Source organism: Lissotriton helveticus, chromosome 7, assembly GCF_964261635.1.
Source record: "Lissotriton helveticus chromosome 7, aLisHel1.1, whole genome shotgun sequence".
Classification (NCBI taxonomy): Eukaryota; Metazoa; Chordata; class Amphibia; order Caudata; family Salamandridae; genus Lissotriton; species Lissotriton helveticus.
In genome coordinates this window covers 834567462-834580014 of record NC_136068.1, presented here as the reverse complement: position 1 = coordinate 834580014, position 12553 = coordinate 834567462, and the positions used below count along the sequence as shown (strand labels likewise).

Genomic DNA, 12553 nt, shown 5'->3' with positions numbered 1-12553 from the left:
GTAAAGAAAGAAAAATATTTTTCAAATTTGTCAGAGCTGTAGTGTTGTCTTTGTAAAATCACAAGTGGGAGTCTGTCTAAAATGCATATTGTTATTTATCCAGTATTGGGGTATCTTTCATAGATTCACATGCTTAGAATCAGCCCCGCCGACTAGGTGGGAGTCTCGCGGTATAACAAAACATATACATATAGTCATAATAACATTATACAATAGGCTACTATGGACAGCAAAGTCACTACATTAGCCTATCTTAATCCTTTTGCTAAAAGAACCAAACTTGGAACACAGCCAATCAGGCTGTAGCACCCTCTTAGAACCTTCCACAGAGAGGCACACCCTCAGATTTTCTACCGCACCTCGTGTGACAGGGAGTCTCCCTGAGATCTGCTCAGTTTTCCTTAACTTTAGCTACCTTTGCGAGTAGATATGTCTGACTCTTCAAAGGAAAGCTTGTTTTTGCCTTGCTCTTCCTGTGGGAAGAAAAGATTACATTTTGAGGATCTACATAAAGGATTTATATATTGCCTTTATTCAGCTCGCAAGGTCACGGATTGCAGGATCTGTAGAACCTTCCCTGCCAAGACCTTGAAGGACAGAGAAAGAAGAATTTTGGTTTGGCTGGAAAAGCTGAAAGCTGCATCGGAGGTGGTTTCTGGAGAAGAAGGCAGTGTAAGTCCTCAGGCGTCCACCCCTCAGGCCAAGAGGAGGGATAGATCTGGAGATCCCCCTGAGTGACAGAGTAAGACCCTGAAGAAATCTCACTCAGAGACTGGGCACTCTTCCTCTAAAAAAGAGTAGCCTTCATTCTCTTCAGAGGTAAAAATGGGAGAAAAAGTGTAGATTTCGCTGAAAACTGCCTCAAAGCAGCATAAATCCCTTTCTGAGCTTCAGTCGACATCAAAAAGTGCTCCGTTGACGATGAAATCTCCTCAGAAGGTGTGATTCGTTGACTAAAAGTCCCATCGTCGACAAACTCAGTCGATGGCACCATCGATGATTATGTTCGAGGCATGTGGGCTGCTAAATTCATATCTTAGCATTAGATCGCCGCCTAGTGTTGGGTCCGGATGATCGCACATTGTTGTCCTGGAAGAGTCTTCGAAGTATCCTGAGATAGGTGGCTCCTCCCCTGGACTACAGTGCGCATGGGCATCGGCTCCATCCCCAGATTGTTTTTTTCCGCCATTGGGTTCGGATGCGGTCTCGACTTCTCTCTGTCGGAACCGAGTAAAACTAACTTTTTAAGGCCAAAAGGCCTTGTATTTATAGCGTCGGTATTGTTTGCGCACGGTCTCGAGTTCTTCCGACTCTTGGAGTCGGATTCAGCGGAGTTTTTTCACTCTTCGGACATCGAGGCCTTCTCGTCGCGACACGACCACAACTTTCCAGCATGGAGCGGAGTCCGTTTAAGTACTGTCCGCTCTGTGGGTCCAAGTACCCACATATAGACCTGCACCCGGTCTGTAACAAATGCCTTTCACCGGACCATGACGACGGCAAGTGCAAGGCTTGCGCACAATTCAGGTCTAAAAAGACTCTCAAGCTTCGGCGCGCGGTGCGCCTGGAGGCCAGACAAGCGGCCCCGGATCCAGAAAACATCTTCGGCGACCAAGATGAAGATGAACAGGGTCATCATCTCCAATATCCCCACCCGAAACGGAGGTCGAGGCGGATCCGGTAGACGACGACGGAGTCGTGGGTCAAGGCCTTGAATACGTCGACGAGGTAGGGGACGTCGAAGAGATTTATGGGGCCGCGGCAGATAGCTCAGGGGACGAGCTATGCCCCGAAGGTTTCGAAGATCACGATCGGGTCACGGGATCGCCTGTAGGCCTTATCCAAGACCTCGTTCCGCAAGCCACGGCCCCGCCTTCAGGCCCGGCCACGGACATACTTGCTGGGCAGGCCGGATCGAAACCGAAACCGAAACCTACGGGATCGACTACACCTAAAATGGCCGACCCGAAAACGAAACCGAAACTTATGGACTCGAGCGTCCCTAAAATGGCGGCCGGCCCACAGAAAACTACTGCACCCGCCGCCGCATCGGCTCCGTCGACCTCCGGTCCACAGAAGTCGAAGAAGTCGGTCGATTCCACAGGGTCAAAATCGGCGCCAGAGGAGGGATCCTCTAAGAAGGGTGGTCGGAACGGATCAACCGCTGCGACACCGTCTAAGCACGCCAAGGCCAGCGGCACGGCTCCGGTTCCGACTGGGACTCCGTCCGTCGGTCGCGTAGTGGAGTCGGAGGCGACACAAGCGCACGGATCGACGGCTGGCACATCTGCGCATCGATCCAAGGACTCTGGGTCGGCGGCAACTGCATCGGCGTCCAAGACTCAGAAAGGCCACCATGACGTCGGATCCGAGGGGAAGGTCAAGACATCCTCATCAGCGCCAAAAGCCACTGTACGTGAAGTGTCCCCCATCGCCGCTTCGCTGCAGAGAATCAGGGACAAGGCCGCTGCTACGTCGGCTCCGTTGCCGTCGCCTCAGACGCCGAAGGACACTCCGGCGAAGCCTAAGAGTAAGCTTCTCTTCCTTCTGCCGCCGAAAGAGGCTCCGAAGGCCTTTTCTACGAAATCGACGCCAAAGAAGTCGGATTCTTCTACGGCAGGGGTACCTTCAGGTCGAGAACTCGAATCAGAGGACGATTCTGAGCACTTCATCGACGCCACACAGGCAAATTAACCCTATACAAAAGGAGGATCACTTCAGAGCCTCTGGACTCCTATGTCATCCCACTAAAGAAAAAAAGGGTTCCTCAGGACGCTTCTAACCTCATAGAACCTATCCAGCCTCCTCCAAGAAGAAGCCCTACTCCCTCACCAGAACACTCTGAGGGTGAGGGATATGATGAAGAGGACCAATACACCTTCCCCATCAATGAACCAGATGCACATCCAGATGCATATGATGACATTGGTGACCAAGGCACCCAAAGTGTGGGGCAAGACCCACAGCCTTTCAGTGCACGTGCATCCCCAACAGAGGATTCTGCAGGTTTTCATGCACTCATTGAGAGGGCAGCTGCTAATCATGATGTAGACATGCATGCTGACCCAGTAGAAGAAGACTTTCTCTTTGACACTTTTTCAGTCTCTGAAAGAACTGTGAAAACGCTGCCTATGCTCAAGGGAGTCCTCAAGCATGCAGCTGACATCTTTAAAGAACCTACCAGAGCGAGAGTGGTCAATCCACGTATAGAGAAAAAGTACAGACCAGCACCTGCAGACCCTGCATACATTCGGGGACAGTTGCCACTAGACTCTCTTGTGGTCGCAAATGCCAGAAAACGGGCCAACTCCCAGACAACGGGTGAAGCTCCTCCCCCAGACAAGGAGTCCAAAGTGCTAGAGGCAGGGGGCAAAAGAGTGGCGGCACAAGCTGCCAACTTTTGGCATATTGCAAATACACAAGCACTCTTAGCACGTTACGATAGGGCGCATTACGACACCCTAGAGCAGATTGTACAACACCTGCCTCCAAAGTTTCAAGAGGGCACCAAACTGCTTATAGAGGAAGGGAAACTGATCTCCAACGCAGCCATCAAGTGTGCACTTGACGCCGCAGACACAGCAGCTAGGGCGATCAACACTAGCGTCATGCTGAGACGACAAGCTTGGCTCCGCATATCAGGGTTTAAACCTGATATTCAGACAACCATACTTAATCAGCCAGTCAATCCTGATAGACTGTTTGGTCCAGATGTTGACACCACCCTCGAAAAGATAAAGAAGGACACAGAAACTGCTAAATCCATGGGGGCCCTACAATCACAACAGTTTCGTGGCAATAATTTTCGTCGCTCAGGTGCACATGGAGTCACCAGAGGACAAATGGGTCAACAATCGCAATTCTCAAGAGGTGGAGCACAATCCTCGTTCACAAAACAGAACAAGGGAGGTTACAGAAATAACAGCAACAGAGGTCGCGGCAGAGCGAACAACAACTCCCGCTCCTCTACCCCAAGCAAACAGTGACTCTCTGTCACTGCCCCCCGACCACTTAACACCTGTCGGGGGGAGACTGCAGCAGTTCCTGCCCGTCTGGAGAAACATCACCACAGACAGGTGGGTGCGACAACTAGTCCAGTATGGTTATTGCCTAGAGTTGAAATCCACTCCACCCAACATTCCGCCAAGGCAAAGGCCTATGTCCGCAGAGCACTTGCACTTAATGCAGCAGGAAGTAGTGGCGATGCTGCACAAAGGCGCAATCGAGCTCGTGCTGGTGGGAGAGGAAGGCACAGGGGTATATTCCCTGTACTTCCTTATTCCAAAGAAGGACGGATCTCTCAGACCCATTCTAGATCTACGTCCCCTCAACCTGTACATACTATCAGAACATTTCCATATGCTTACACTGCAACAAATTCTTCCCTTGTTAAACCAAGGGGACTTCTTAGCAACCTTAGATCTCAAGGATGCTTATTTCCACATTCCACTACACCCGTCCCACAGGAAATACCTCAGGTTCACTATTCAAGGCAAGCATTACCAGTTCAAGGTCCTACCCTTCGGAGTCACCACAGCCCCAAGGGTGTTTACCAAGTGTCTGGCGACAGTAGCAGCGCACCTCAGGAGGCAGAACATCCATGTCTACCCCTACCTGGACGACTGGCTCGTTCAAGCCAAGTCGGAACGACAGTGCGCCGCGGACATGTCGACCACCATTCACCTCCTTCACAATCTAGGTTTCTCGTTGAACTACCCAAAGTCGCATCTTCAGCCGGCACATGTCCGGCAGTTTCTAGGTGCGACGATCAATACCCTGACGGCCATGGCTCAACCAAACCAAGTCAGGATAGACAGCATGCAGTCTCTAATCCAGAAGTTCAGACCACAACACTCGCTTCCAGCGAGAGTGTTCATGCAGTTGATAGGCATGATGGCCTCCTGCATCTTCATAGTCCCTCACGCACGGTTACATATGCGCCCGCTCCAGGAGTGCTTAGCAAATCAGTGGACACAGGCTCAGGGACAATTAACAGACCTAGTGTTGGTTACCAGTCGGGCATACGACTCTCTGCATTGGTGGACTCCACACAACCTTTGCAAGGGCCGACTGTTCCAGGAGCCAGTGCCACAGATTATCCTGACAACGGACGCATCTCTCCAGGGATGGGGAGCTCATCTGCTCACTTACACAGTGCAGGGACTATGGACGACGCAACAACAGAGGATGCACATCAATTATCTGGAACTGATGGCAATCTTCATGGCGATCAAGTCCTTCATTGTACATCTGTGCAACAAGGTAGTGTTAGTCCGGACGGACAACATGACCGCGATGTACTACATTCAAAAGCAGGGAGGCACCCACTCGCCACAGCTGTCTCATCTGGCTCAGAGCATGTGGAAGTGGGCCATTCAAAGGAACATTTTCCTCATGGCAGAACACCTCCCGGGAAAGGACAATCAGATGGCGGATCTGCTCAGCAGGTACAGCCATCAAATGCACGAGTGGGAGATACACCCATCTGTCCTCCACCCGTACTTCCAGCAGTGGGGTCATCCGGAGATAGACCTGTTTGCCACAAAAGAAAACGCAAAATGCCAACACTTTGCCGCCAGGTTCCCTCACCCACAGTCGCAGGGGAATGCGATATGGATGAACTGGTCAGGCAAATTTGCGTACGCTTTTCCGCCAGCCCCTCTGATACCGCTGGTGGCAAGAAAGCTAAGGCAGCACGCGATGACTCTCATCCTAGTTGCTCCAACGTGGGCGCGCCAAGCATGGTACACTACGTTCCTCGAACTCTCGGTGGTGCCGCATCAAAGACTGCGCCTCACGCCCAGACTTTTGACGCAGAACCATGGAGAAATTCAGCATCCAGATCCGCAACAGCTCAACCTGGCGATCTGGCTCCTGAAGTCCTAGAGTTTGGATACCTTCACCTACCTCCGGAATGCATGGACATCATCAAGGAGGCAAGGAAGCCAACTACCAGAGCATGCTATGCTGCGAAATGGAAGCGTTTTGTCATTTACTGTACAGCCAATGACATCAACCCGCTAGATGCATCTATCCCTGACATCATTTGCTATCTGTTGCATCTTTACAAGTGCAATCTAGCGTACACTTCCATTCGGATACATCTATCCGCCATAGCGGCTTATCTTCAGAACAGGCAGCATCTCTCTGTCTTCAGAGTGCCTGCCATTAAAGCTTTCTTGAAGGTCTGAAACGAGTCATTCCCCCAAGAACACCACCAGCTCCGGTGTGGAACCTCAATGTGGTCCTCACCAGACTGATGGGACCACCTTTTGAGCCACTGCACTCGTGTGAACTCCAGTTCCTAACGTGGAAAGTAGCTTTCCTAATAGCTATTACGTCACTGAGGCGTGTTAGTGAGCTACAAGCGCTCACAATCCAAGAGACCTTTCATTCAGATTCATCCAAATAGGGTAGTGCTACGCACTAACCCCAAATTCCTTCCGAAGGTGGTGTCACAGTTTCATCTCAACCAAACTATTGACTTGCCGGCATTCTTCCAAAACCCACAAACAGTAGCGGAAAGAATGCTACATACCTTAGATGTACGGAGGGCGTTGATGTACTACATAGACAGGACACAACCCTTTAGAAAGACAAAACAACTTTTTGTTGCCTTCGCACCACAACACAAAGGCAACCCTATTTCCAAAGCAGGAATAGCCAGGTGGATTGTTAAGTGCATCCAAATATGTTATCAAAAGGCCAAGCGCACTCTAACGATACCCCCAAGGGCGCACTCCACACGCAAATTGGGGGCATCCATGGCTTTCCTAGGGAACATTCCTTTAGAGGACATTTGCAGAGCAGCCACGTGGGTTACACCACATACCTTTACAAAACACTACTGTGTTGATGTGCATTCCAAGCAGCAAGCTGCTGTAGGACAGGCTGTTCTCAAAACACTCTTTCAGGTTTCTGCAGCTGGCACGGGCAACCGCCGCTGATGGAGGGACTGCTATGTATTCTATGCTAAGATATGAATTTAGCAGCCCACATGCCTCGAACTGAATATGCTACTTACCAGTATGCATCTGTTCTTGGCATGTAGGGCTGCTAACATTCATATCGCCCACCCTCCTCCCCGGTGCCTGTTGCAGCTGCAGATATACTATTGTATTCAGTCATTAGCATGGACATCCTTTACACTTTTCACTCCATCTTCTGCCACAATGGCGAAAAACAATCTGGGGATGGAGCCGATGCCCATGCGCACTGTAGTCCAGGGGAGGAGCCACCTATCTCAGGATACTTCGAAGACTCTTCCAGGACAACAATGTGCGATCATCCGGACCCAACACTAGGCGGCGATCTAATGCTAAGATATGAATGTTAGCAGCCCTACATGCCAAGAACAGATGCATACTGGTAAGTAGCATATTCATTCTTTGCCGTCGACGATACCAATCTCGACGCCTACGTCATCGAGAACATCCATGCCATAGACGATGCCTCTGCTGTCGACGACGATACAGCTTCCGTCGACGAGCCCACCTTCGACGCCGATACTACTCTCTTCGACGAGCCCACCATCGACGACGGTAGCGACCGCGATGTTTTTCCGTCGACGACCTCAATGATTTCAACGTCGACGGTCTCTTCTATAATGCCAATTTCTACTGATACTGACTCGTCGTCCATGTACATTTCGTCGACGCTGAAGCGTATAAGAACTACATCTTTGCAAATTATGCCAGTGCTAACTTCAAAATTGTCATCTTCAAGACAATTTTATCAGGATGTTACCCATATCTCAGCGTTACCTCCTAGCCACTATCTGAAGGAGTCAGATGATGAAGGACCTTTTATCTCAGCACATGATCCTTCTCAGCTCCGAATTAAATATCAGGAGGACGAAGATGATGAGGAATATTATGAGCCCTGTGAATCTCTAAGAGGCCCTCAGGAATCTTTCCATCAGGAACCTGTGGTTCAAATGCCTGCGGCTTTGATGCAAGAACTAACTGCTATGTTGAGGGATTATAATGCACGCTTCCCACCAGTACCGGTTACAGAACAACCTCCTGCGCCTACAGTTTTGCAGGTTGCGAGTCCTGCTGCCCCTGTCTCGGTGCCTCAGGTGGTTTTGCCTACTCATTTCCTTAAAAATGATGATGGTGGCCCTGTGGCTGAAGAGGGAGAGATACCAAACTCACCCACAACTGCGGATGAATGTGATGAGTACTTTTTTCCAACGCCATCCTCACCAGTCCCTCAGGTGGTTGAATACCCTCCTGAGGATATAGGAGGTTTTCACGCTTTCATGGAAAGGGCAGCAACTAGATTTCATCTTGCTGTATCGGTACAGAAAACAGAGTGTTTTCTTTATGATTTTAAAGATCAAAGAAGAAAATTGGTTCGTTCAATGCCTATAAATGATCATATTTGGGAAGGAGCGAAAATAATAAAATCCATTTTCGATACCTAAGACAAGACAGACTCTGTTATTTCACAGGCGGCCCAACGGAAGTCTCTTAATCCATCTATTCCAGTAACGGCGCAACCAGATGGGAGACGTCTGGATAACATCGGTAAATGCTTTACCACCATGGCGGGTCTCTCAGTTCGTGCCACAAATTCTTTGGCGATTTTAGGCAGATTTGACCGCCAATTATGGCCGGACATTTCCCCTTATCTTGAACATCTTCCTGAGAATAAAATAAAGGAAGCAAGAAAAATACTTCTGGAAGGCGAAAGGGCTGCATCAGAGATTATTGATATCTCTATGGATATGGCTTATTTGGGTTTTCGCCAACTTGCCGGAGCAGCAACCCTTAGACGTCAGGGTTGGTTGAAATCCACCAACTTTCGCCCGGAGGTTCAGACAAAGATTCTGGACATGCCATTTGATGGGGACTTATTATTTGGGAAACACATTAATAAGGTGTTACAAAATAGAGACTGATACCGCCAGGGCACTGGGTACTTTAAATATAGAATGATGAGGAGCGAGAGGCAGAGGTTCATATTCATTTCTTGGAGGATATCAAAAATACCAAAATCAGGGCAGTCAAGGACAATATGGATACCAACTGCAGCAGTCCTATAGAAATCCCCCAACGGCCGCTTCTAGACAACCACCTCAAGGCAGAGACTCTGCTAGAAAACAGTGGCAATCTTTTAACACCTGCACCAGACCTGCCACAACTAGTATACAAAATTCCGAATGTATCCCGACATCTCGAAAATTGTAAGAAAATAACCACAGGCAAGTGGGTATTGGACATTATCAAATTTGGTCACACCCTAGAATTTATCACTTCCCTCCCTCCTCATCCACCTCTGAAGAAGCATTCACCGCATCTTGGTCTTCTCAGAAAGGAGGGAAAAACCATGCTTTCGAAAGGAGCGATAGAAAAAGTGCCTCGCTCTCAGGTGGGGAAAGGATTTTATTCCTGCATTTTTCTAATAAAGAAAAAGTCAGGGGAATGGAGGCCTATCCTGGATTTAAGGAAACTGAACAAATATCTTCAAAGGAAATCCTTTCGCATGGTCACACTTCAAGAAATCCTTCAGCTTTTGGGTCATGCGGACTTCATGATAACGTTGGATCTCCAGGATGCGTACTACCACATCTCAATTCATCCCAAACACCGGAAATTCCTTCGATTTACTGTGGCAGGTGTACATTTCCAATTCAAAGTCCTCCCATTCGGCTTACTCTCGGCTCCAAGAGTCTTTCCCAAATTCCTAACTCCAGTAGCAGCTCATCTCAGACTGCATGGCATCCAATTATTCCCTGGACGATTGGCTAATAAAGTCTCCTTCCTTTCGGCAGGCTTCTCACGCAACATCCACATGCCTGCAGGTTTTTCACTCTCTAGAACTGTCTCTGAATATTCAAAAATCAGTCCTCTGTCCTTACTAAAGAATTCAATTTCTACGGGCAATGTTGGATGCCATCCGAGACAAAGCATTCTTGTCCAAAGAAAGGCAATCTCGCCTTGCTTCTTTGGCGTCAGACCTCCTAAAAAGAAAGTTCGCTTCTGTGAGGATGATCAAATCCTTTCTGGGAATACTATCATCAGCAATTCTGCAAGTACCTCATACCCGTCTGAGAATGAAATCAGTTCAGGAAAATCTGGACAGTCAGCGGCTGCAATTCTCAGGGTCGTTCGACGACTTAGTGCCAATTCCTGGTGGAGGCGTTCTAAAAATGCCTCCGTCAGGCTCACTTTTAAGCTTTCCGTACCTGATTTCATCCTCACAACAGATGCCTCCCTAGAGGGGTGGGGTGCACACCTTCAGGATCTCTGCATAAGAGAGAAATGGTCCGCTGCCATTATGCTCCTTACCTCATCTGCACCAGACATCGCCAAGGCCATCCTTGCAGGATACAGGATCGCAAGACAGAACTGTCAACAGAAATCCGTAGTCTCCACCAATCTTAAAGTAAAAAGTCAGCTGCACTTGGACCACAGAAAACTAAACCTCCTTCATGGAATGCCCACATTTCAAACTGCAAATCTCAGTAACAGAATATCGAGCCTCCCCCTGACCACAAACTACTTTAATCAACAACATCTCAGATTTCGTCTTCCTCCTCACCATGGACTTAAAAACGTGCATTCTACTGAAAGGCCTACTCTCACATTTGTATGATCAAAAATCCCCAGCTGTGTTGTGGTCGCACTCCTCAAAAATCTTGGAAACCTTAGACTGATACAACATGTTGCCAGACACGCACACTCAGCCAGACACACCCTCAACCCCCATATTCGCCATCTCCAACGGCATCAGTCACTGCAAACACCCCTCTCACCTGGACTGACCACTCCATGAGCCCCTCCAAAATCCTTATCCCTCCCTGAGTAAAACCCACGACCACCAGCCTGGCCTGATGCTACTGGACCAACATCTCAGATTCTGCCAGGTCCCATACCCTGCGCTTGAACAAGCCACATGAAACAGCTCGACTAGTGGATCCTAGAATGCGCTGCTTCCCTAGCACCCAGGAAACACAACAACCAAAAAAGAACCTGAAAGAAGACTAGCTGAGGTAATCCGCTCAACCAAACATCACTGTAAGCAACTTGAAAGATGGAGAACTTACCACAAAGAAACTAACAAAGACTCTTACAAATCAATATTCAGATGCTACCACCAGCAGATCAGAGAAAAAAGAAGGCCCAAACAGAGCGCCTAGATAACACCAATAGCTGCACAGAAATTTTCACTATTGTCGAAGACTTCATTACTCCAGCTTGCACCACTAACAGCATCACCCCCTGCCACAACTATGCAATAACTGCTCGAAACTTTTCACATACAAAATCAAAGCCATTTTCAACTATTTATATCCTGAACTGAACCCCTGCAGCCTCACCTCCATTAACTACTTCGGAAACACCTGGACTACATGGAAAATGATCACCACAATGGAGACAGCCAACATTATGGGGACATTTACTCTGGGGCACCAATGGACCCACCATATCTGGCCATGCCCCCACCACATCTGCAGGGGCACCCACCCAAAAAGTGAAATATTCACCCGTATCCTGAACACCTCCATCACCACCAAAATGTTCCTGGAGGCCTGGAAACACACAGCAGTCAATGCACTTATTTAAAAAAAAAAAAACTAAGGCACCCCCCACCCAACTAGCAAGCTACAGACCGATTTCTCTACTACCCTACCCAGCCAAGTTCATGGACAAAGCCATCAGAAAGCAACTACCTCAACACACTCAAACTCCTAGACACTATGCAGTCAGGCTTCAGACCCAATCACAGTACCAAGACTGCCCTCATTGCTGCTACAGAGAGCATCCGGATGTTCCTGGACTGAAGAGAAACAGCAGCCCTCATTCTGCTCGACCTCTCAGCGGCCTTGAATACAGTCTTCCACAACAATCTGATCAAAATACTTCATGAAATAAGCATACAAGGACCCACCCTCAATTGGGTCTGCCCCTTCTCCACAGGTAGAACACAGTCAACATGCCACCCTACACATCAGAAGCCAAGAACCTCATCTGCAGAGTCCCCAAGGATCATCTCTCAGCCGACCCTATTCAACATCTACATGACCTCTCTGGCTTACTGTTAAACCTGCTGCTCAGCCAGTGTGACTGTGGTGGTTGAAAGTTGGTGTGTGAGGTGGCTGCGGAATGTTGGTGAGTGAGTGGGAGAGTCAGTTGGAGGGTGGGCTGAGCAGCAGGAAGGCTGCTCCTGGTGGGGCTCTTGTTAACATCTTACTTTATAAACCTACTTAACTAATCTACCTTGGATCTGAGCCTGCTTTCATTTACAACACTTACCTCATCAGATACTTAGGAATCCTCCTAGACAACAAGTTTGACATGACAGCCCAGGTAAACGCGCTGACCACCACCTGTTTCAACATCCTGAGGATTCTGTGAAAAATCTTCAAGTTACACTGGAGAATACTATGAAAACTAGGTCACACAGGCCTTGATAATCAGGAGACTTGACTACGACAATGCACTCGCTGCAGGAATCGCCAAACCGCTCCTGAATAGGCTCCAAACCATCCAAAACGCGTCGCAAGACATCCTTAACTGCTCTCGCATCACTCCACACCTCAAGG

The 12553-nt window shown here is 48.7% G+C and overlaps 1 protein-coding gene across 1 annotated transcript in view; it reads left to right on the top strand.

Annotated features, from left to right (window-relative positions):
• The window catches only part of ANKHD1 (ankyrin repeat and KH domain containing 1), a 1380661-nt gene that overhangs the window by 1091382 nt on the left and 276726 nt on the right, over window positions 1–12553 (top strand). The window lies entirely within an intron of this gene.